Genomic DNA, 24,341 nt, shown 5'->3' on the forward strand with positions numbered 1-24,341 from the left:
TGGGGTCCTGCCTAGGAGAGACTGCCAGGTGCAATCATCATGCTGAATGTAGAATCAATAAAGACCAGAGTCTGGAGTGTTTGCCCAGCCTCCGGGGACCTGTTGGTGATCATTCTGTGGTGAAGCTGGTGTAAGCAAATCCAGAGTCTTTATTACCAGCTCTGTCAGGGAGTTCATTTCCCGCTCACTGTCTCACCGACCCAGTCCAGCTTCTGCCCTGGCACCAGCGGGTCTGTGCCCATGTTCCATCCATCCTGGCCTCGCAGCCTGTCTTCCTGCTGCCTCCCTGGTCACCTCAGCCAGCACCTGGTGTCACCTGGGTCCTGCCTTCCCTCAGTCCGCACATCCTCCCCAAGCTCTCCTGGAGCCCTTGTGCTGGTCCACGACTGCATCGCAGCTTCGCCCACTTTTTTGGCCTCCTATCCATTAGGCCACAGTGGCTGGGGCGACTCATTGTCTGATCCGACCATCCCTCAGATACCTCAAACCCTCTGAAAGTTTGAGCCTCACTTGGCCCTTATTGGGCGTCTTGTCTCCTAGCCATGCCTCCGTGTCTGCAGCCCCATCTCCCACTCAGTAGGATGTGGTTTCCTGCCCATGCCCTGCCCCTCACCTGACTCACCCCCTTTCTTCTAAGACTCAGCTCAGAAATCACCTCCTCAGAGAGGCCCTTTTGCCCCCTCTTGCCAGGTAGCTTAAGTACGTCCACTGGGGACTCCTGTTCCCCTCATTCATGGCCCTGGTCTCTGCATTTCTAGGTCATAATGCTCATGGGACACGGCCACCTCCCCAGCAGACTGGGAGCTTCCTGAAAGAAGGGCCTGCCTTGAGGGCGTGGTGGGTCTTGGAGCTGCACCAGCAGGAGCTCAAGAAATGGGTGAGTGAATGGAGGTCAATCTGCTCTGCCTCCAGGCCTGAGGTGCAGGGTGGACGGGGTGCCGAGTTTCTGCCGTGTACCTGTCACCCAAGTGCACTCCTGTAACCACATCTCCAGGGCTGAGTTAACGGGGATGAGGTGCTTGTCCCAGACCAGAGCTTAATGTCTAAAGACGAATCTAAGCTGATGTCTGTGTCTCGTTCTGGAGAATATATTTCATGAGGATTTTACTTTCTTCAGAGGAAATCGTTTTGAAGCAAATGGCTGGAAGGTTACAATTTGTAGAAGCAGGTGTGTCTACTCAGACCACAGCTGTTTGGCCAGGAGCCATGGGAAACAGCTCCTTTGCAGACAGCTCTGTGCTGCAACTTGGTTTAATCTGGGAAAGGCACGCCCTCCGCTTGTGGGCATTGGGATCATAGGGCTTTGTCTGGTGCTGAAGTAGCAAGGCCTCTCACTCAGATGTGGGCAATGAAGTTCACTGTCAAGGATGTTGGTGAGGCCAGAGGGCCAGCTACTGTGTCCCTTTCCCCTTCTTCATAGGGCGGGGTTGGGCAACCTGTTTCAGAGAGGATAGGAGGAGACCCTGATATCCTGTCCTGAAGCTCCAGACCAGACAGTGGCCTTCACCACTCCTCCACACCCAGCCCGAGCCCTGGTCTCCAAGGGCCAGGCTCTGTATGTGGGGTGTCCTAACCCCGATAGCCTTTCCTTTGGGGTTTGCTGATTCAGAGGTCCTTAACTTACGCCAGGCTCCTGGGCTGAGACCCTGAAACCAATTTTATGACAGTGGCTGAAACTGGAGGATTTGTGGCAGGCTTGCTGACCCTCTGTGCACACGATCTTTAACCCCCAGGAGAGTTGTGTCATCTCTGTGGCCCAGAGCTTGTGGCTTAGTACTTAGATTGGTGGCTGTCCAGAGTTCTCCCATACCTGCTATCTGACAGACTTGCCTGTTTCTTTAAAATCCCAAAAATTTCATTTGAATTTAACTCGAAGCTGGGGCAACAGCCCACTGGCTCCCTTTGAGCCTGTGGGCTTGGCTGCCTTCAGCGCAGTGTGCAGCACACAACTATGCACGGTGCAGCCATCTTCAGACTGGCTGCAGTGAAAGCTGTAGGGGAGGCCGCAGAGCCGCCTGCACCAACTGGACCTAGAGGAGGTGGCAGGTCCTGTCCCTACAGGTGGGGAAGGTGGAATGGGGTCTCCCAAGTCTCCAGCAGCCACTGCATTTGGCACCAAGGTGCTGGGGGTAGGGGTCTAGGCCGGACTGCTGGGGACACTCAGATGTCACCCCCAAATGCATGGAGCAGGCCCACTCCCAAATCTCCTTAGCTCTTTCTTCCTCTTCTCTGTGGCCCGAGGTCACCAGCCCAGCCGACACCACCCTTATCTGAGCACCTGCCGCACCCTGTCACCATCCTCCGTCTCAGGCCACAATGTGCATAGTGGTCGAAGGAGCTTCCTAAACAATCTGACTAGATCCTCCCTTTGGCAGTCCCATGGCCTTGGAGGAGAAAGTCCAATCTCCCAGTCTCTGTCTAGGGGCCCTCTGTGCTTCTGCCCCTCTTTCCTTACCCAGCCCCACCCTGGAAGGGTCCCTAGCACTCAGAGGTAGATGCAGCCCCCATTCGTCAAAGGGTTCCTGAGAGAAATTCCCAAACCTTCTGCTCTCCCATGTGGCCCATCCCTAACACTGGCCAGGCAGGGTAGGGACCTGCCATCAGTGTGACCGCACTATCAGTGGGAACTGGCTCCCTCTCCAGCTGCCCTGTGTCCACCTCACTTCTGCTGTGGCCACAGGAACACTTCTGGGCAAGTTCCTTCCCAGCCCTGCCTGCAGCGGCAGTGAGCGGCCAGGCCTGATCTTTCTGGTTCCCCCAGGCTGGTCCCAAGAATGTTGTTGGTCTCAACGCAGGCATCAGTGGGTTTGAGGTGGCTGGCAGCCCAAGGGCCACCATGGCGTTCCTCTAAGATGTGGCAGATCCAAGCATCCTAGCTCTTCACGGCCACTGGGTCCCCCATCCGGGGCCCCTCCCCTGCCTCCTGTCCCTCAGTGCCCTGGACATAAGGAGCCCCCAGGTGCTGCCCAGCCACCCTCTCCTGCATGCAGTCCCTACATCTATACACAGAAGCTGCTGAAGCAGTTGACACAAAAGGAATTGCCACGGATGGAGCCAGTTTCTAGAGCTGTGTGGTTAATTATTTTGTCTCAGTGAAATGAAAGGAGGGCAAACAAACAACAACACATTAATTAGTTTGATCTACGCTTTCCCCATGAAAGAGGGGAGTAGAAGTTAAACGCCAGAGGCTGGGAACTTCTCAGAGAGCCCTAGAAGACTTCGAGGGTGTGGGTGCCGAGGGGGATGCAGCAGGGCACCCAGCCTGTATCCCTGGGCCCTTTGTCTTGCCCGCACCCCCTGGCGGGGCAGGACCTTGTGGGTGGCCCAGCCCAGGCTCAGTCTCCCAGTGAGGCATGCCTTCGTCACCTCCATGCCCCAGTTCTCTGCTTCCCTGTTCTAGAACTGGCATCTTTGCCACGCAAAGTCTACCATGGGCATCTCTGATCAGGGTGACAGGTTCCTCAAAGGCCACATGTGCTGAACTGTAGCCACTCAACCCCACACGCTGGATTGCTCTTTCAGGTTCCTATTTAAAGCAACAATCACTCCTGGGTTTCTCCCTTTTATAAGTCCTGGTGAGTGGATTCCAGGGTTGCTCAGGATGCCCCCTCCCCTGCCCCCATACCATGGTCTCCAGAGCTGGGCTTGAGTCCCAGATACCCTCAGTTCCTCATGGTCACTCCTGAGCCCTGGGGTCACTGTGGGGGGCTACCCGGTGCCCCAAGGGAGGGCTCTTGGGAGTCATCCTCTGTCCTACAAATGGAGACCTCAGACTTGCCCCCTCACTTCCAACTGCCCTGCTCAACACTCAGCTTGGGTTGGAGGGTCAGGCTCACTGATCCTCTCTCGTTATCTATGGCATAGTGGTAGCAATATCTGCCTTCCAGGGCTAATCATGAGGATTAATCCTTCCCTACCTTCCCTCCTCTTCCTTGTAGGACCTCCCTGACCAGGTCAGGAGGGAGCCGCCTCCCCTGAAGCTGGCTCCTGTGTGTCCTGACTGCTCAGCCTGACCTGTGGATTCAGTGGATTTTGAAGATGGTACAAGCTGGTTCCGTGCACTGTGCTGGGGGCAGCCTGAGCCGCCGCCACCCCCCCGCCCCCCCGCCCCCCGATCCTCTGATCCTCTAAGCTCCTGACTGACCTGTGATGCTTTCAGATCCTCAGAGACCCATCTGCACTGTTTAGGCTGGAGCTGCTGGCCTTCACAAACGTGTTCCTCTCCCTACAGTGAGGACCGGACGGGACCTAATTGTGACAAGGAGACTGGGCTGCAGAACCAGGGCAGATGGAGGGAGCAGAGAGGTATGCAGGCTGATCCAGCAAGGAGGGGAAGTTGCCTGGGGAGGTTTGGAGTCCAGATGGGAGAGAAAGAGGTGGTCGGTCACAGGCTGGCCACTCCTGGGCAGGCACGGGACATTGACAGAGAGAAGCTCTACATCAGGGTCCTGTGGGTTACTGGTATCTGTTGTGACCTGACCTGCAGATGCCTCAGCACAGGAAGGGAAGACTTGGACTGCTCAGAGGCCGAGCTAAGCCAAAGCTGCTCTCCCATACACCTCCCTGAGGAGTCGGGGACCAGCTGATCTGCTATCCCTTGGGGAGGGCAACTGCAGGAATAGGGCCTGGCCAGGCCTGTCCTGTTTGGTGTTGAAGACTGGGGGGAGGTTCCCAGCAGCTGACCCGGGGAAGCTGCAATGGGCGGGACCTCTGCAACAGGCACCAGGTGGCACTGGCACCAGGGTAGCCACCCAACTTCCCACTTCCCTGGGAAATGGACCTGGCAGGCATGCTGGTACACAAGGCCTGCTGCACTGGGGCTCAGAGGGTCCCAGATGAAGGTTGACTTTGGACTTTAATTTTTCCTGCAGCAGGAAAGTAAGCAAGCCAGACCAGTCCTGCTGGCCAAGGCCAGCCCTGGCCCCTTCAAGGAAGCCTGAACTGTCTTGAGGGATCTCTGAGCTTTGGGGAACTTTGGGGGAAGTTGATGAGGGTTGGGAGTTGCCCCAGGCTGGGTGTAGGGTGGGACCTGTCCCTCCTTCATAACCCTTTGCTCTGGTCCTTATGCCTGCTGAGCCCTGTCTTCCCAGCAGCTGGGCTGGGAATCTGGGGCAGAGGGACCTCCTCCTATCCTCTCTGTGTCCACAGGCTCATGTCTAAACAGGCATTGGGCCAAGCCCCAGGTTTCTGCAGGAAAGACCAAGAGGATCCCTCCAATCCAATTACTCAAATGTGCCTGCATCCGCCGGTGGCGCCGAGATTGGGCCGGCCCATTTCTGCCTGGATGCCAGCCGCACAGGGGTTGGCATAGCAACATGAGCTCTGATCTGCTGAAACTTGGAGTCAATTCGTCACTGGGAGGACAGAAAGAAAGACTGAAGAGGACGCCTTTAAAAGTGATGCGGGTCAAACAAATCCAGGCTAATCCCTGAAATCCACAAAAATGGGGTCTGGCATTAACACGTGTGCCATAACAGCGACTCCCAGTGACATGGTGTGCCAGGTAAATGCCCATTCACCCTTCTAGATCCAGAGTACCTGCCCCCTTCTTTCTGAAGCTCTCCCCAACTTCCCCATCCTGCCTATACCGTCTCTGCCCTACACACCCCCAGCTGGCCCTCTAACCAGGCACATGTCTGTTTGCACATCGGGCCCCCCCCCAGCAGCCTGAGAGCACCTGATGGAGTCTCTGGCACCAGCACAGACCCAAGTCCGAGCCTGCTCCACCTCTCTGGCGGTGGCAGACCTGCTTTTGTCTGTCCCCCTCCAATCCGAGGGGAGAGCAGTGAGCCACACTAAGTCAACCGGCACCACAGCCCCCTGATCCCAAGGTGAATGGTCATACGACCCACGCTCTCACGGGTGCTCTTACTGGACCTCTCAGGAAAGAGGCCTGCATTTTCTCTGAGGTGGAGGCACTAAGAGCCTGAAGATTCTGGAGCCTTCCTTGAGAACAAATCTAATTCAAAGGAAAATAGACCTTAGGGCTGGAAGGGGAGTCCTGGTGACATTTTGAGCTCTAGTTTCCCTGGGCCTGAAGACAACACCACCCCAGACTTTCTAATGAGTGAGTTACCAAATCACCATTTCCTTTGCTCTAGTCAAAGTTGCATTTCTGTCGCTTGCCATCAAAGGGATCCTATCTAATATATATCAGCGACCTGATCTTTCTAAAACTCAATTCTTAATCAGTTTGTCTCCTGGGTACACTTCTGTGGCACCTCATGGCCTGCCCACTGGGCAAAGCATGGGGGTGGGGGACTTTCTCCTGAGTTCTGGAAGACCCTGCAGGACCTGGTGCCTGGGGTTTGTACCGTTATGGTTTGAGCATCCCTCAGGAGACAGCAGTGCAGATGTTGCAAGCACAAACTCGGGTGTCAGGCCACTGACTCTGAGCTGTGATTTCCGTATCTGTTAGGCATCTATAATAACATAACTAGCTCAGGGTAGTTGGAAATGATGTATGAAGACTTAGCACAGTGCCTGCCACATCTCTAGTAATATTTTTGTTACTGCTACTACTGTTAATTTTCTTGCTGCAAAGGCCCTCAAGATACAGCCGGAGCCCTCACAGTTTCCTCCTTGTGTGGTTGGCTGCTTGACAAGAGGGTGCCCTGCTATCCCAAACAAGGGGTGAGGATGGTGCAGGGGGTATGGGGGTCTCATTCTCCTGGCAGGACGGTCTGGTGGGGGCTGCCTGTGCAAGCCTAAGTCACAGGCTTCTGCAGAAACCTGTGCAGGTGCAGGCCAAGGGGCCATAAAATTTTCAAAAAGACACTTTCCAAGGGAGCTATTAATGCATCACGTGGTTTCTGAGAATAGGAACAGGCTGCAAGCAGCTCCGTGGCACCCCTTCAGTCAGCCAGCCTTGGCATTTCCATGTCAGAGCTCAGAAAGCCCAGATGAAGCTGATTCTTGCATGACTGGAAAGCAAATTTCAAGCCATGTTGGATGTATATGTGCCAGGGGTGGCCAAATCCATCTAATATTTAAAATAACAACACTTCTGGGTTCAAGACCTTGTGCTACAACAGTGCCATGGGGCAGCTGCCCTGAGACCATGTGCTTCATCACAGAATGGGGCTAAGTTTGAAGATCTGGCACCCCACCCTCTACTTTCTGCCTTTCCAGAATCATCTATTGGTGACCAGAAAGGGGACCATTAAGGAGAAGGCTAGGTGGCGGTTGGCACCTAAGTCTATACCTGAGCCCAGGGCATGGGGAAGCTGGGGGTGAGCGCTTCCTCCATGATGAAAATCAGGTCTGAGATCAGTCTGTTCCAGGGTCTTCTCCACACGGGCATTGACAGGGCAGCTCCAAGGTAGGACTGGAGCAGGCCATTGTGACTACCAGAGAGGAGGCTTCAACATCCTTAAGCAAGGCCCAAACCGGAAGGCACGTGCCAATAGCTGAGCATCTAGACTGGCATGGGGCTCCTACCTCAAGTGGCCTGAGCCTGCCCGTGTGCTGAGGTCTTTGCCCGAGCTGGTCCTCACAAACAGACATGAGCAGGGGGTCCTGGAACTGCCCAGCAGGTCACATCACCTGCCTCAGGTGAGCTCTGGGGTGTCTCCTGCATGACTGGCCGAGTGCCAGCATGCTTCCCTCTGGCCAGCCCTACTTCCACCCTCAGGGGAGACCCTCCTGAGGGATGGAGACCAGGAGGAATCACACTTTTCTCAGGCTCTGCTATTGGGGCTGCTATTGAGGAAGTCCCTGCTTCCCTGACATGAGGGCTGATGTTAATGGTTCATGAGCTGAACAAGGCTTGGAACATCCTTTGCTTAAGAAGAAATGACAACATACTTTCTGTGGGAGTAGAACTTTAAATACAAGTCCACACAAATGGTAGGATTTATGCAGACCCAGTGTTCAGCTGCATTTCAAGTACAGTATTTCCTCCTGGAATGGATTGGCCGCCTGAGTGGTGTGTAGGCATTTCAAGGCATCAGAGAACACAGATGAAGACAACAAACCTTCCTAAAACAGAACAGACTTGCTAAAATTCTTCTGAAGGGAATCATTTCACATTCAACCTAAAGTTTTCTGTGCAAAGAACATTTAACAAACTGAGTCCTAGAGGAGAATTTATGCAGAGATCAAAAAGCAAATCAGTGTGAATGAGTAAATAAAATCAGGCGTGAGTGTCTCGCCAAGCCTCCCTGCAGCCCTGGGCAACTGGGTTTTCTGGACAGAGGCTGGGTCTCACGTACCACGGAGCACTCAGGCACTCATCCTGGGCCCTCGCAGAGGCCTGGAGTCCGAGGCCTCTGCCATACTCAGGTCCTTCCTCACACACATTACCATTGGAGCACTTCGCTCTGAGAGAATGGGCAAGAACTCCCTCCTCCTGAGAGAGGAAACCCCACTCAGGCTAAACCAAAGACTGCCTGACTTAGACGGCCTCTGACCTGCCTGTGGGGTTTCAGCGCCTGCTCCAGAGTGTATAAGTGAGAGGGGATTGGGGGCTGCTGGAGTCAGCTTCCCCCATGAATGAGATGTTGAGCTTCTTTTGCGTAAGACTGTGAATTAGTCATTTGTCCCCAGCAAAGCCAGGGGAGAAGAGATGGTGGGGATCTATAGCCCCCAAGTTCCCTCTAACTGCTGCCACCAAACTTGCCTTCCAAGGGTCTTCTGAGGCTCTGGGTTCCAACTAACGCCTACCCCTCTGGTCGTGGTAGCATTTCTACACAGTTCTTGTCTACTGAATCCTGCACTTGTGAAAAGGGAAACAGGAACCCTTGGGTCTGGCCAAAGAGGCTTCGTGTCCTCAGATTGCTGGTATAGACATGCTAGTGTAGATAGTGATATGTCTCTATTCAGGAATGACTACTTATAAGCACGCTTTATCTTTGTGAAGAGTTGGGCAGATGTTTCCTTTTTGTCCCTACCGCCGCTTCCAAGTCTAGGCTGGGACTCCTGCCTTACTTCCTCTAGCCCCTGGCGAGGCCAGAGCCTGCTTTCCAGGCATTGAGGCAGGGTTGCACTTCCTGGTGTCCTTGTGGACCAGGCTGGGTGGAATAATGTGACCAGCTCCATCTGACAGATGAGCTGTGAGTGAAAATGATATGGGTCACTGCGGGGCCAGAGTCCTTAACAGCAGGCGTGAGACCTTCCAGAGTTCTCTCCCTTTGCCACATCTACCTGCAGCATTCAAGATGGTGGCTGCTCCATCAGCCTGGGTCCCAAGGTGAGGACACACGGAGCAGGGCCCCAGCTAACCCATGTGTAGTAGGAATGAAAAGAAAACTTTATAAACCACAGCATAGCCCATCCCAGCCTGACCAATAGAGGAAGGCTTCTGGCTTTGTTTCATCAATCCATTTACCAAAAACAAGGCCTTACTGATCAATAGCCCTCAGTTTCCCAGGTATATAACTAGATCCACCCTCCAGACCTAAATCTCTTCAAGAAAGATCTTCATTTTATTTTTATTTATTTATTTATTTTTTAACGTTTATCTATTTTGGGGACAGAGAGAGACAGAGCATGAACGGGGGAGGGGCAGAGAGAGAGGGCGACACAGAATCAGGAGCAGGCTCCAGGCTCTGAGCCATCAGCCCAGAGCCTGGCACGGGGCTCGAACTCACGGACCGCGAGATCATGACCTGGCTGAAGTCGGACGCTCAACCGACTGAGCCACCCAGGCGCCCCTAAAGATCTTCATTTTAAATGGCAATAATGATGTTCCTCTGCCCTAAATCCAGACCAGGTAGGGAGCTCACTCCTTCCCATTCTCTCAGGGTATGTTCTGAACAGTCCATTCCCGCTCAGGACCATGAGGCATCAGGGGAGCTGAGCCATAATCTTTTAATTTTTAGTGGAAACCATTTCTGCTCAGAGAAGAGGCCACTGCTAGTGATATAAGTAGCAAAGTAAATCCATGGGCATGGGGAAGTAAATCCCCTGAAAACTTCTACCAGGGATCAGTGTACAGGTTGGTTCCAGGGGCCAAGCAAGGCCCACAGGGGACAGGCAGGAGGGAATGTCAAGAGTCCACTGAGGTGGTGCAGATGGAGATGGATACAGCAACCTATGCTTAATGGTTGGGGGTCAGACACTGCCGGGTTGTGCTGGCTGAGCGGTGCGTGCCGGGGCTGCCGCGGTTACGGGGGGAGGCCTGGGAGCCCCTGGGGGCGGCCTCGAAATCCAGCTCTGATGAGTCAGATGCAGCACTGTGACTACTTGGGATTTCACAGCAAGGTCCTGGGAATTTCCGGGGGCGGAGCCTTTGCTTTCTAGGTGTGTATATTTTAGTGTGGGGGTGTCCTTCTCAAGGGCATTGAGACAGGAAGGTGGTAGGTGGTGGGTGTAGCAAGCAGTAGCAAGGGAGGGAGATGAAGTGGAGAGTCGGAGAGAGCTGCGAGTAGGCATGTGGGAGGCAGAGCCACTCAGATAGTCCGGGCTGCAGGGCCAAGCCCTGACCACAGTGACCCACCAAGTCCCAGGAGGCTGGGGAGGAGACGCCGGGAGGAGCAGTTGTGGAAAATGGGCCTGGAGGGAGGATCCAGCGCATTCACTGACAGTTTATCCTGAGTTGGGCTTAACTTAAATGCTTTGAATGTCCCAGTGGCTTCCCACTGACACCACACAGATCAGGCTAGCCTGGAGCCAGTCTTCTGCTCAGAGCAGGGAGGGCCGAGCGACACTCTGGATGACTGAGTGTCTGGGCAGGCTCCTAGTTTGAAGCTCCCTGCACCACCCTCACAGCCAGACAGAAGGTAGACAGGGTGTCTCACCGTGCTTTCTGGTAAAGTTCTGGAGAGAAAATTGCCAGAACAGAGGTCAGCACCAATGAGAAAACATTCTATGCAATTTCAACCTGATTTTACTTTTAAAAATAGGCCCAGTGGGAGGTGCAAGCCACTTGATCCTCATCTGTCCTTCTGCTCTCTGCCCTCGGTCCTGGAACCACCATCCTTCTCGTTCCTTTCCTGTCTCTGGGTCTGCTTCTTCTCAGAGCCTGTTGTTGTCTCCTCCTCCTCTGCCTACCCTGAGGAGCTAGACCTTCCTCTGACTCTTCTCCTCTCTTGGTTGATCCTTCAGGGTCATCTGTTCCCAGGTGTCTCTCCTGATAGATCACCTCTTCCTCCACTGCCCCACCACCAGCTCTGTCTCCTGAGTCATCCCTGAGGCTCTGGACCTCCTCCATACCATGCCTCTTCCCACCAGACCACAGTTCTACCTCCCTGACCCCTCATATCCATCCCCAGGGGTGTGTCAGGGTCAGGCCCCACTCCCTCCCACCTGTCTCCTTGCAGCTGGCCTCCCTTCTTCTGGTCCACATGGCAGCTACTGGGGTCTTTTAAAACTACACAGTAGACCACATTACTTCCCTGCTAAACTCTTCAGTGGCTCCTGCTGACCCCAGGAAGATGACCAAACACCTGGCAGGGAAGGGCAGGCCAGACTCAGTATCCTGATCACTCTGCATCGTCTCCTATTTCTGAAGTCCCAGGGGCTGTGCGCAGTTCCCCTCCATACCCTTCTAGGTCTCCATGCCTCTGCTGGGGTTGTTCCCTGGTAGCCACCATCTGTGTGCAGGGATGAGGCCTCAGCAGGGGGCTTGGGGTCAGAAAGTCACAATAATGTTCTATTTACCAAGTCCCAGCCAGTCCCTGGCTCTATGGCCAGAGGACCTTTGACCTGGATGAAACAGGTCATTTCTCTCTAGACACCTGGCTGTTTCTGTCCATTTACTTATTGCACACATTTGCAGTCTTGCACACCAGAAGGGTGACCAGCCCCTCACATCTTCAGATTTTCCAAGCTAGAAACAGAATTTGATCTTGAGCAATGTTGGCAAATGCCATTCCTCAAAGCAAAAGGTGGAAGTGTCATTGGTGGTCCTATGGATTGTCTCTGTAGACCAGGGACTCTGCTCTTGTGACTGACACCAGCAGCCTGGGAGCTGCTCAGCCCCACCCCTCCTCTACTCCCAGTCCCAGAGAATGTAGGTTTTGCTTTCTAACTCTGAGGACTTTGTCCCCCCTTGCAAGCACTCAATATTTTAGTCCGTCACCTGACTATAGCTGTGTTGGGCACATAGTAGGCAAGTGTCAGCTCCCCACCCCCTGCCCAAATTACTTTCCATCAGTTGTTTGACAGTGCTTGTTTCATAGCATCCTTACCACCTCTGGGTTTTAAGCAATTAAAACATTTTTCAATAGTTTAGTGGTAATGATATCTGGTGACATTTCCCAAGATATTTAACTTGTATTCCTTCATTTTTGCGAAGTGTTACCTCAATTATTTCCCTAGGTATCGAAGGAATTTGTATTTTCTCCATAGATTTGGGTGTGTGAGACACGCTCCTCCACTGGCATTCTACTCCACAGGAGGGAGTTCTGGACAGGATCAGACCGCCAGCCCCCTGATGGCTTACTGCGCAGCTGTGTTTTCAAACTTTTAAACCAAGCAGCAGAACCTTTTCTTAAACAATCTCACCCAGCACCTCTTTATATAAAACAATAATCAGCCTACGAGGGGAGGCCTGGAGAGGCAACTCCCACCCCCTCCAGAAACCCCTATCTTACCTGAGGAGGAGCCACTGGGACCCTCTTGATCTTCGTCTGAAGAGGGGGCGCCACTGCAGTCAGGACCTGAAACGAGATGAGCGGTTCACAGAGGTGTCCGGAACTCAACCGACAGCCATCCAGCAGCCCAGAACAGGTGAGCCAGGTACAAAGACCAAGGGGCCCCACCTGCGCCAGAGGCTGCGCCACACCCTCCACGTCGCCGTCGCCGAGGAGAGGGTGTGGACCCGGTCCTTGCAGACGAAGTACAGCCAGAGGGGGTGGGGGCTGAGGTTTCTGCGACAAATGTGCACAGGCCTGGGGGTCGGAGGGTTGACAAGTGGGGAGGACTCTGCCTGACGGGCGGGAGGGATGAGACCTCCTCGTGGACAGCTGGACCTGGGCCAGGCCGCTGAGGGTGTGCAGGGTCGGGACGGGAGAGAGGCGAGTTCAGAGCTCCAGCCTCGGGGCCTGGGTTTGATCTGACAGGCGAAGCTAGAACAATCGGAGTTTTCCCCCAGGAGCTCATTGTAATCTCAACCTCGCAAAGATATGTGGGGGTGGAGAGAACTGAACCCAGGCAGCAGAAGATGGAGAGTGGCCACCGGGACCCGGGTCGGGTGGAGGAGAAAGCCGCGTGGAGAGAAAGAGAGGGTTTCACAGCAGATAAGGGTGAAGATAGGCTGGCCTAGGGGACGCTCAGCAGAGACACTTCGTGACCTCAACAGGGTCTACTTAGAAGATGGTTGGGAGAACACTCGTGTGAGGGGAGGCCTTGGACAAGATGCCACCGGCTCCCTGTATCTCCTGCTGGCTTGGCCTGAGCATAAGCAGCTCCAGACACAAGCGCCCCAATGGGGGTTGGTAGGCTGGGTCTCGCTCTCTGGTCCCGCCCTGCCCTTCTAACTTGGCCCCTGGCCTCGGGTATTGACCCCTCCCTCGACACTCTGGCCCCGCCCCCTCTTCCTAGGCCTCCACGCCCCTCTTGGACCGCGCCCCCTGGCTTGAGGCGCTCTTCTGACTCTTTAGTCCCGCCTTCCAGTCCCAAGTCTGGTCCTCGACTTTCCAGGCCCATCCTTGGCTCCGGGCCCGGCCTCCTGGACCCGGCCCAGGAAGTTCAACCCCCACCCCGACAGGCTCCGTGTGCGGCGCCCCTTGGCCCTCCACCTAATCCAGCCAGTTTGGCTGCGGGGACCAAAGCCCTCTCTACCACTGTCACATGTCGAGGCAACCGTTACTCCCCAGCGCTCCTCTGGACCAGCTTCCATCCTTTATACACACTTAGTTTGCAAATCACCCAAACTGTATTTCAGAAGAATCTGAAATTTAAGTCCCACTCCCCCTGCCCACAAGCCAAAGATGTTGCAGAAGGGCTGGAAGGAGTGTTTCTTCACTTGGCAGACAACTGGCTTCCCTCCTGCCTAGGAATCCACATCGAGAAACTTCAGGGTGACCTGGGTTCTAGTCCTGGGTCTGCCATCCATCTGAGTCTCAGATGCCTCCTTCTTGGTAACACTGGGGGGGGGGGGTGTCACTCGAGGGTCCTGGGCAGCTATGACCAGGACCAAATGAGCATGAGATGTTGACAGATTAGGGTGGGAAGAAGGAAGCCATAGACCCTGGGACCTGTGTTCCCCTAGGGGCCCTTTTTCCCATGTGGACACTCTAGCTTGTTTCTTCTGAGTTAACCACCTGGCAGGCATCCCTCCCCACCCGTAGCCTGGGGAGTCCAGCCTGCTAGGAGGTCACAGGGTGGCCTCCAGGCAGGTCTTGTTTTCTGTCCCTGGGACGTCTGCCTCTTCACCCTCTGTAGGCTGATGACCTGCATGCACCTCTGTTCACCCTCTTCCTGGGCTGACCTGACCCTAGGCCACAGGCTGACAAGCATCTAGAAGTGGACATGGAGGAGGCAGGCCTCTCCTGGGCCAGCGCAACCAATGCAACTCTCAGCTCCCTCCACGCTCGGATGGGGAGGAGCTCACTCCTCAGCTCCCAAGGAGAAGCTTCTCAAGGAGGCCCTGTGTCCCCAGACATTCTCCAAATTGTCCCCCTCCAGCTACACAACCTCTCTTCCCCACCAGACTCTTATAAAAAATTCTCTGCATGGTTTTTCAAAATAGAATTAACTGACAGGAACTGACTATTTAGGGAGGGGTTTCCAAGGGGAAATGAAATTACAGGACCTTTTTTTTCTCAAAAGAAAAGAAAAACATGTCAGATCATTGATATTCTCAGCCAGACCTTGTTTTGAAATATGCTCTCCTCTGTCCTTTCACAAACTACAGGCTTTCACCCTCTTTGAAAATAAGATCACATCAAGTCAAGGATTCAAAATGGGAAAAATTCAATCAGAGCCTCCCTCGGGCCAGCTACACATCTCAATACACTCGTCGGCCAGCAGAATCGGCTCCCGCTACAACCCAGCTCAGCATCATCGTTCAAAACGCACCGGTAGGAAATGGTGAAACAGAAGGACCTTTCATCCCCGAGTGAGCGAGGCCTGCAGGGCTGCTCTTCTAGCTCCGGAAGCTGGTGGTGCCTGGGCCGAGTGGAGTCGGGGCCTCTTGTTTAAATAGGCAGCAGGAGTGGGGCAGGGCGGGTCTGGGGGGTGGGCATGGAAAGTGGGCTGTTTACCCAGCACAGCAAGGCAGTGTCTGGGGATCCAGCAGTGGTCCTCAGCACGCGCCTGCCTGCTTGTCCACCAGGAGCCTCTAGCCCACAGGCCTCTAGACCGCAGACCAGCACCTGGGGTGACCTCTGATGGACGTGCAGCTCTAAGTGAGACCATGTCCTTGGATGCTTGGTCCAGGTTCCTGAATACCTCTACCTCTCCTGAGATACACCCCAGTCAGCAGAACCATTTCTGGAGCTGGATGGACCTGCTCCCTAGTCCAGGAAGGAGTGGTCTCTTCTGGCAGGGGCATCTCTCCAAGCCTCAGTTTCTACTTTCTTTCTACAGTTTCTCCTTTCCTTCTGACTTTAAAGTTCCAGAAATGATGTGTGCAAAGGGCCTGACGCCTTAGGAGGTTGATTTATTTATTCACATGGTAATGCTGGGGCCAAGTATCTTTGATGAGGTCCAAGCCCAGAGATGTTTGGAAACGTTTGCAAAGTCACACAGCCCTCTGGCTGAGTGTCAGGGTCAGCCTGGGACTAGGCTGGGTTGGTGGAATCCCCTTGGGGTGAGGGTGAGAAGCAGCTGCTGGCCTTGGGGAAAGGTCTTGAATGAACTTTGGTGAAGGAGTTACCCGTAAACCTCCAGCACCATGGCAAGAGGAGAGGCATGGCTGGACAGGCATACTCACATGGCCTGTCTACGCACTTGGTGGAGACCTCACTGGCAGGGTGCAGAAGTACCCCAGAGTCACTTCTAGGAATGGCCTGTGAGAGGAGCTGCTCCCCACCAAATCCGTATATTACAGCCCTAACCCCCAAGGTAGCTGTATTTGAGATGAGGCCTCTAAGGAAGTGATTAAGGTTAAATGAAGTCATAAGGGTGAGACCATGATCCAATCAGATTAGTGTCCTTATAAAAAAGACATCTAAGAGATCTCAAGGCCTCACCCATGCATTGGGGAAAGGCCATGTGAAGACTGCAAAGCCAGAAGGAGAGATCTCATCAGAAACCCAATCAGCCAGAACCTTGATCTTGGGTTTCTGGCCTCCAGAATTGTAAGAAAATACATTTCTGTTGTTTAAGCCCCCTAGTCTGATATTTTCTTACGGCAGCCCTAGCAGACTAACACAAGGATGGGATTGAGCATGGGGAGCATGGCAGAGGACCAGGAATGAATGCAGAGGCTTCCAGTTCATCCAACTGTATGGGTGCTGAAGTTGCTCACTGGCCATGGGTGGGGTGGGTGAAGGCAGGGTTGTGGTGTTGAGGGACATGTGCATGGATGTGTCCAGGTGGCAATGGGATATTCTGACCCAGAACTCAGCAGACAGGTCTGGGCTGGAGCAAGACTGGGGAATTATTAGAGTGTAGGTTAAATCTTAGGAGTGGCTGAATTTTGTCAGATCACCTATTCTTTCTTTTTCAACTGGTCCATTCTAATTCCAATGAGTGTTGGATCAGCTTTTGTCTTTCATATTTTTATAAAAAGTCAACCATCCCTTCTTTTTTGTTGTATAATTGTGCACAAATTCTCCCCAATTTTTAAATGAGTCTGTTTTCTTCTACTTACCCAGAGCAAGTCTTACTTAGGAGCATAACTCACATGTGATTAGGGTACTCATGCGTGGTTCGAATTGCACATTTCTTCCTGAGATTCATCTTATCCTCACTATTTATGATATCAGTTCTTTCATCATTCTTATCCAATTGCAAAAGAACATATCTCCCTTCAGGCTGCCAGATCATTTATCACACCACATTGTAACTAGCAAATGCTGATTTCTTTCTCTCAGAGTTACACTTGAAAGGCACGCTGTGTGCGTTCTTTATTTCTAGGCTGAGCTGTTTCTCATCTCTGGAAACTTTTCTTGTATTGTTTCTTTTCTGAGGTTTCCTCATGGTGTACCTCATCCCGTTTATCTTTCTCTCAACTTCTGTAGGGCTGTGACACCATTTCCCATTCCCAGGTGTGTTATGTGTACCTCTGATTGTTGTCTTTTATCTGTATTTCTGGTTTGATGTCTTGCTTTGTCCTCAACATCACTGCTTTCTCTGCTCTATTGTTTCAGTTATCCCAACTACTGCTTCCAGACATGTTTCAATTCTTTTACGGTTTCCACCATGGAATTACAGCCTTCCCCACCTCACCCCCCCCCCCCCCCCCCCTCTGGGGCTGTGGGGGTGGGGGGGGGGGTTTGTTACTTTTTTACCCAGTAAGTTCATCTTATTTGTTCCTGGGTCCTTTCAGATTCCATCATTTAAAAAACAAATTTGTGGACATTTATTGAGGGCCTACTGTGTGCAGACATTGCTATTCTGCATTTAGCACTTGCAGGGGCCTGCTGAGCTTCTGGGTGCAGCAGAATTCTGCAGTTAGAGCTGCTTTGAGGGAGGTTCTGGTTAACAACCATTTATTCCATCTTGTTCCAAAGAAGATTTAAGATGACTTAAACTTTGTTCTATGTACAATATAATGAGACTTTTTTTTCTCTAGCAGTGAGGGAATTAGAGTTAAAGGAAAATAAAGGTAGAAAAGGCAAGCAGCAGCCAAGCAGAGATACAAAGATAGCATGCAGGAAGTGAAAGTGTCTATTCTGATGGTGGCCTCGGTGGGCACAGAAGGGACATATCTTATGACTGTGGCTTCTCCTTTTGATTTCTGATGGTGGTGCTGAAATGGTCCTTTGTTTTAAGTTCTTCCTTGAAAGGCTGCAGCACAGAGGAGGCCCCCCATGTTATGACTCACTCTGTAAGCCCCCTACGTGGGAAACACTTACTTAAAAATTTTTTCCCAATAGGGAAGGAATTGAAAAGAAACAGGCAAGATACACGTGACAGTGTGGGCCGGCTGCGTGTAAACAGTGGGTCAGCCGCCTCCTGCTCATCTTTCAAAAGTTGGTATTGACTGAGCAACTGATCCTCTGTGTATTTCCTGTACCCTGAATCTGATAGTTTCCCTGTTTTGGGGTGGCAAGTATAGTCTGGGAGTGGAAGGCTTCTTGGGGTCTCTCTGTTCCCACAGAACTCCAGAGTGGCCTCATTTCACACCTCTCAGGAAACAGTTTTCCGAGTGACAGATTGATTGGTGTATGGGTGGTTACCAAAAAAGAATCTATTTTATTAGCTGTTTGTCTTGCAAAGTAAGATCGCTTTTTAAAACTTTATCAAAATGTCATCATCTTGGGGTTTCAGAACATGCCCTCTGACTTGGAGGGAAGATCTGCAGATCCCACAGGTGAAGAGCTGTCAGGTCAGGGTCTTACATGCACTCTCGGGTGGTGAGCCCTGGTGTGCCACCCAGCCTGAGCTCTCTCGGGTGGCATGGAGGGCGGCAAGGGGCAGCTGGGCACCAAAGGGCTGTTGCCAAATCTCATCCTGATGCCTGAAATGGCTTTTTTTTTTTTTTAAATATACCAAGGGAAAATAAAAATCTAGGCATTCATACACATGAGAGACCATGTACAGATAACTTTGCTTTTCATTTTGAAAAGGAAATAGAAAACATTCCACTTACTAATTTTTTTAGAGTAGTATTATTATACAATTAAAAAGTATTTGATTTTCTCTTGGTGGCAGTTAGAGAAGAGAGAAAGGCAGAGGGAGACCGAAAGCAGTGGAGGGAAGGCAGAGAGCAGAGTTCCGTCCCCTGGAAGCTTCAGTGGGCCCAGCCCCCATCAGTCAGTCGGTCAGTGGGCAGAGGCTCTGTTCTTGGGCCTTCCCATCACCGTCAACCTGTCATGTCCAGAGTCAAAGCCAGTTACTACCAGCTCCGTAGTCCATTTCTGGTCCCTGCAGCTCCTCTTCCCTCCCTCCTCGGGCCTCCTCACTTCTCGCCTGCAGAGTTGCATGGCCCGTGGGGCCGTCCACCATGCTCACGTCCAAGCTGGGATCTCTACCACGAACTGCTGAGTTCTCTCTGCCCATTCACTCTGTCCAGTGCCTACAGATCTCCCTCTGCTCACAGAACAAATCCATCTACCTAGCCTGGTTTGGGGGCCCCTGGTGATGAGGCCCAGCCTTCCTTAGTCTCACTTCTGCCTTTCCTTCCCTCCCACTGATTTGTTCTCACAGCCTCAACCTCTAGCTTTCATCTTTCCTGGAACATACCATGCTCATTCACGCCTCCGTGCCTTTGCACATGCTGTCCCCAGTGTCCGGAACACCCTCCCCGGTTGGTCCACCTGGCACCCATCCTCTATGGCTCAACTCTACAGCTGTCAGCCCCCATCCCTCAATCGCACACCCACCAGGCATTGGACTCATTGCCTAGAACCCCCTGAGCACTGAGCATAGGGGCCAGTCCCTGAAAGGCACTCAGGGAACCTTGATTGGATTAATGCAATGGTTTCTAGCCAGACCAGAATGTCAATTACCGAAAGGTTCAATTCCCTCTGTGTGTAGCAGGTGGCACAGCAGGAGCTATGAGAAAACTTCCCAATTGTTTGAACTAGTGCATCACTTAGGCTGCCTTGTGTCAAGGGAGATTCTGGAATCACACAGCTAGTGTGGCAGAGCCTAGACTCTGTGATTAAGACTTATCTGTGGCCCCATCCTGGCCAGTTTTGACCCCCACATGGCTCTCTAATGCTCAGAAGGGACCCACAGACAGGGAAGGAACCCCCCAGAAGTCTGGGAAGGCTGGTAGCTACCACCCTTCCCTCTTTGCTGCTACCCTCCTGTGTCCCAGAGACATATGAAGTGGGTGGCATCACTATTTGTCCTTAACACCTGAATGCGAATCGGTCCATGGATTGTTGTCTTGAACGTCTGTCTGGGCAGAGAGCTGGGGTGGCTGGGAAGGTGTGAGCCAGCCGCAGCCAGGCATAGATATTGTTGGGGGGCATCTCCGGGGGTCAGGGGGGACCGTGGTCAAGCCCCATCATCTCTCACTGGGTCCTTCAGCCTTGCCTCCACCGTTCATTTCCACACAGAAGCCAGAATCCTGTTTCTACTTACAAACCCCAGCACCTTCCCAGCTGAAAACACCCCCAGGATAAAACCTATGCCCTGGGTCGACCGTCCTCTCCTGTGTCACTCCTTACCAACCTTATCCTCCCTGCTCGTGCCTCCAGAGCCCTCCTGTTTCCTCCTACAGTCCCTGGTCTCTTTCAAGGCAGGTCTTTGCTCACACTGTCCCATCGCGCTGGAACCCCTGCTCACCTGGCCAGCTGCTCCTCCCCTTCGACCTGAGCTGGTATGTCTCTTTCTCAGGGAAGCCTTCCCAGTCTCCCCTCACATTTATTATTAGGGACTCCCATAGGGAGCACCCATTGCTCCCATCCCTGCCTCTGAAGAGGCTGAATCCAGGGTCACATACCAAACAGTCCTGGCTACCAGTATTCAGACAAGGCTGTGGGGAAGGACAACGTTGAGGGGGGGAGGAATATGCCCCAGATGCGGTTCCCCAAGGGAGATGCTGAATCTGGTTCTGGGAAGTTAGGGGCCTCATAGGAGGAGGGGGCTGTCCAAAAGGCAGGCAGGTGTGTGGAATGTGCCTGAACTGTGGCCACGTGGACCCCGTGCTGTAGCCACAGCTGTGGATGAGGACAGGCAGAGGACAAAAGGGGGTCAAGGACAGAACCACGGGACTCATCCCATTTTTGTCTTGGTGAAGAAAAAGGAGCCAAAATGAGCACTTGGGAGAAGGCAGAAGAACGCAAAAAAGGTGGCTAAAATATAGCCCTGTGTTTTTTTATTTAGTTCTCAGATAATCTTACATTTTTTCGTTTTCACTTAGAATAGCTGGAAAAGGAGGGCCCTACGTGGCAGTCCCTGGATGAGAAAACCATGTGTCAAAGCTGTTGCCGAATCCCTCGCTCTATTTTTACCTTCCTGACACTACCTCTTTGAGTACTGAGGAGGGCTCCTGGCCTGAGGTGGCCCCAGCTGGCATCTCCAAGGCCAGTGTGGCCAGCCCTCGCTTCGTTCTCCAGAAACCACCAAAAAGCCAGCTATTCACTTCTCTTGAGCAGGAGTAAATGCATTAGACAAATGTTCTCAGGCAAACGTAAAGGATGTGAACACCAAATTACTCCATGAATTACTTTTGTTTCCTTTCCTCAGTTCCAATTTGGGTTGTTTTGTTGTTGTTGTTATTGTTGTTCACATCAGCACAACAATTAAAGTTGGACGGTAATTAATGTTCTTAAAATAGAACATCCATGTTCCCAAGTTTAGAAGGAAAAACCACCCGGGAGTGAAAGAACGTGGATGTGTGTGACCTGCTGTTCCACTCGCCACAGAACCTTTTCCGAGCCTCAGTGGGGAGCGCCTGTCAGGTGGGGTTTGTGGCAGGACACACCACGACGGACCACGTCTGCGGCCGTTTTTCATTCCGTTCCCGGCTCGAGTTCAAGGAAACCTTTGACATCCGCGGCCAGGAGCTCTGGGGGTTCACCAACCTCTGATTACATTTCTTTTTAAAAATATTGATGAACAGTCCCTCTATCATTTCGAAACACTGAGGCTGCGGCTGTTGGCTCCGTGCAAGGCCTCCTCAGGCCGCAGAGCCTCTCCCGGCACCTCAAGGCTCTGGGACTCTCTTTCAAACACTGAGAGAAGAAAACGGTCCCTCTGGGTAGGGGAGGGGGAGGTCACTTCAGGATCCAAAATCAGGCTGCCCAGGCTGCAGATGCAGGTTGGGGCAGGGGCGCCCATTCCTACTCCCACTGCCCCACAGCCTGACACCCCACTGCACATCTGGTCACCTTGTCCCTGACATGTCTGCTGCCTGGGATGGAGAATAGTGGGACTGGAGAGGATCACTGCCAGTCCCATAAGGTCCAGAAGAGCTAAGTGCCATCCACCCCATCTCAGAAACACCCACACAGAAGGGCCCTGCAGGCCCAGGCTGCCCTGGAGGAGCTGACTACCATGTGGGGCTGGGTGGCGGTCCCCATGCTCTGGGAGGACTCAGTGCCCAATCAGCTGCTTCTTGCCCACGCTACCAGCTTGTCATTGCCTGTCCCCATTGACTGAGGACACCCCCAGCAGCCAGGTATTGACATGGCTTCTGTAGTGACCTTGTCTGGAGAAGAGCATCTCTTTACAGATGGGGTATGTCAGTGATGTCCATGATACCCTGAAGCTCCTGAGTGCGTGGGGCTGAGGCCAAGTTCCTGCCATCATCACACCTCTCCACTCTACAGCGCAGCAGAGCGGCTACTGTTGTCGCCATTGTACAGACGCGGAAGCTGAAACTCTGAGAGATGAAGCACACTGCCCAAGATCACAGTGGAGGAGGTGGGATTTGAACCCAGATCCATCTGACTCTGAAGCCAAAGCGCTTCTCCATCTACCCTGCCACAGAGTCTCCCGCGCCCACCTCCTGCCCTTGACACGTGGCCTCTGGAAGGGGCCACCCTCAAATACATGCGCCATGGCCCTGGGTAAGGGAGCTCTGTGGCGGTACCAGCAGCTGTGGCACTTCTTGTCAAGTCCTGCCCGGCTCTGCTGGGGTGCCCCCTTAGTTGGAGGCCCTTGTTGACACGACCCATTTGGACTGCAATTTTATAAGGTAATTATGGATCAGTTTGGTGACCATCAGGCCCTTCTGCTACATCCTGGGAAATGGACCTAACTCTGTTACAGGGTAAATCAGATATAATCAGCTCCTAATTCAATATGGTGGCTCTAAGTAACATTTATCAAGATACAGAAGCTGGTCCTGTGAGATAGCCAACAGTGGTGGTTGGATTAGACTCAGACAAGAAGAACCCATTTGCTGACAGTTTTAAAAATTAAGTGGAAGAGACAAACTTTTCCAGTACTGTACGTTATTACATACACTCGTGTGTTCCAGGCACAGACAAGGGCATCTTTTGGAGTGGCCACCTGTACACCTCAGTCTCATCCTGCCCGTGGCTCATCCTTCAAATCTTGACACAAGTGCCTGGACACCTGGAACACCTTCCTGTTCAAAAGCCAACCTGGGCGATCAGATGGTGGGCAGGGCTGGCTGTTGCTACCCCTTCTGTGCCCGAGGATCCTAAAACTCTTAGCTACAGAGCTTAGGTATATTGGCAGACTTCCTCCCCAGCTCTGAGTGGGATAGAATTTCTCTTTTGATTGGTGGTTTGGGAGTCACGTAGGCTAAATAATAATCGGATTATTGATTGGGTGATCGTGATTGGATCTGTTACTTTTTGTTTGTTTCTTTGAGAGAGAGAGAATGAGTGGGGGAGAAGGGCAGAGAGAGAGAATCTTAAGCAGACTCCACACTCAAATGTGGGATTCAATCCCATGACCCTGGAATCATGACCTGAGCTGAAATCAGGAGTTGGATGCTCAACCGACCGAGCCACCCAGATACCCTGGATCTGTTACTTTTGCATCGGATCGAACTTTATGTCCCCACTTCCTTCCCAACTGCCAGCCGAGTTGACCAATAGCAAGGCCCACACCAGACCCCCACCAGACAGTTTTTGCAAACTTACGGAAGCAGTGGCCGTTAAGAGCCGACAATGTTCCATAGACTTCTACCCCAGCCTCCCCTAGCTGTATGGGCCTGCCTTCCAGACCTCTGTGCAAGCTTCAACACCTCTTCACCCATACTAGGGCTGGCTGGTGACCTTTGATCCACCAAGTCCCTCGTTTGGACTCTCGCCCCCGTCTCCTCTCACAGTTGTTAAGGTCTAACTCCTGTAATAAATTCCTTATTCCACCACACTTACAGTGATTCTGCCTCCTTGATTGAACCCTGAGTGATAAAGCACCCCACCTCTTCAGATAGGCCTCATTTCTCTCCCCTATAAAACGGGGATGGTGTGAGACATACAGGTTCCAGTAAGGGGGCTGAGTCTGGGTGGTGGGCCTGAACCTGGGACTGACGCTAGCATGTACATTTGTCATAGTCTGCAGACAAGCTTCAGGCCAGCATCATGACTCGGTCGGGCTTTTCATCTTAATACCAGCTGTAGGAGCCCCACAGAGCAGGGCCCTATGAGGTCAGTGGACACATTTATACTGGTGGCAGAAGATGTGGGGTGTCCCTCCAGTAGTCAGACTGGTTATGGAGCACTGTGGGTGCTCTGAAGGAGTGTTTAAGGCAATGGCTGGTCGGAGCCTGATTGGACGCTGGTGTCTTAGCCGGGAACGCAACCCTAAATTGGAACATCATTCCGCCGGGAAGCCGGTGTGTGCTGAGTTAGGAGGCTTCCAAGAAGCTGCTGAGAAGAGCGAGAATGGCTCTTTGGACAGAAACACACTCT

General features: G+C 52.7%; 1 protein-coding gene and 1 long non-coding RNA gene across 10 annotated transcripts in view; one reads left to right on the top strand and one right to left on the bottom strand.

Annotated features, from left to right (window-relative positions):
* Nucleotides 1-24,341, bottom strand: part of SMPD3 (sphingomyelin phosphodiesterase 3) — an 83,671-nt gene that overhangs the window by 14,734 nt on the left and 44,596 nt on the right. The window contains exons 2-3 of one of the 2 annotated variants that reach the window (XM_040442904.1): nucleotides 12,537-12,602; nucleotides 4,145-4,248 (exon numbers count right to left, since the gene is read on the bottom strand). The gene's annotated coding sequence lies outside the window, so the exon portion shown is untranslated. The remainder of the gene's footprint in view (nucleotides 1-4,144; nucleotides 4,249-12,536; nucleotides 12,603-24,341) is intronic. The other variant, XM_040442903.1, reaches the window with a different exon arrangement.
* Nucleotides 655-23,799, top strand: LOC121009702 (uncharacterized). 8 transcript variants are annotated; one of them, XR_005780795.1, is made up of 7 exons: nucleotides 655-877; nucleotides 3,939-4,041; nucleotides 4,232-5,503; nucleotides 12,292-12,672; nucleotides 14,801-14,966; nucleotides 20,246-22,648; nucleotides 22,934-23,799. It is a non-coding gene; the product is annotated as an uncharacterized LOC121009702 (long non-coding RNA). The 8 variants fall into 8 exon arrangements; XR_005780792.1 differs by having other exon boundaries at nucleotides 20,246-20,326; nucleotides 20,870-23,799; XR_005780790.1 differs by having other exon boundaries at nucleotides 20,246-20,326; nucleotides 20,875-23,799.

This window comes from Herpailurus yagouaroundi, unplaced genomic scaffold (genome assembly GCF_014898765.1).
Source record: "Herpailurus yagouaroundi ecotype Mexico unplaced genomic scaffold, PumYag 190, whole genome shotgun sequence".
In the NCBI taxonomy this organism is placed as follows: domain Eukaryota; kingdom Metazoa; phylum Chordata; class Mammalia; order Carnivora; family Felidae; genus Herpailurus; species Herpailurus yagouaroundi.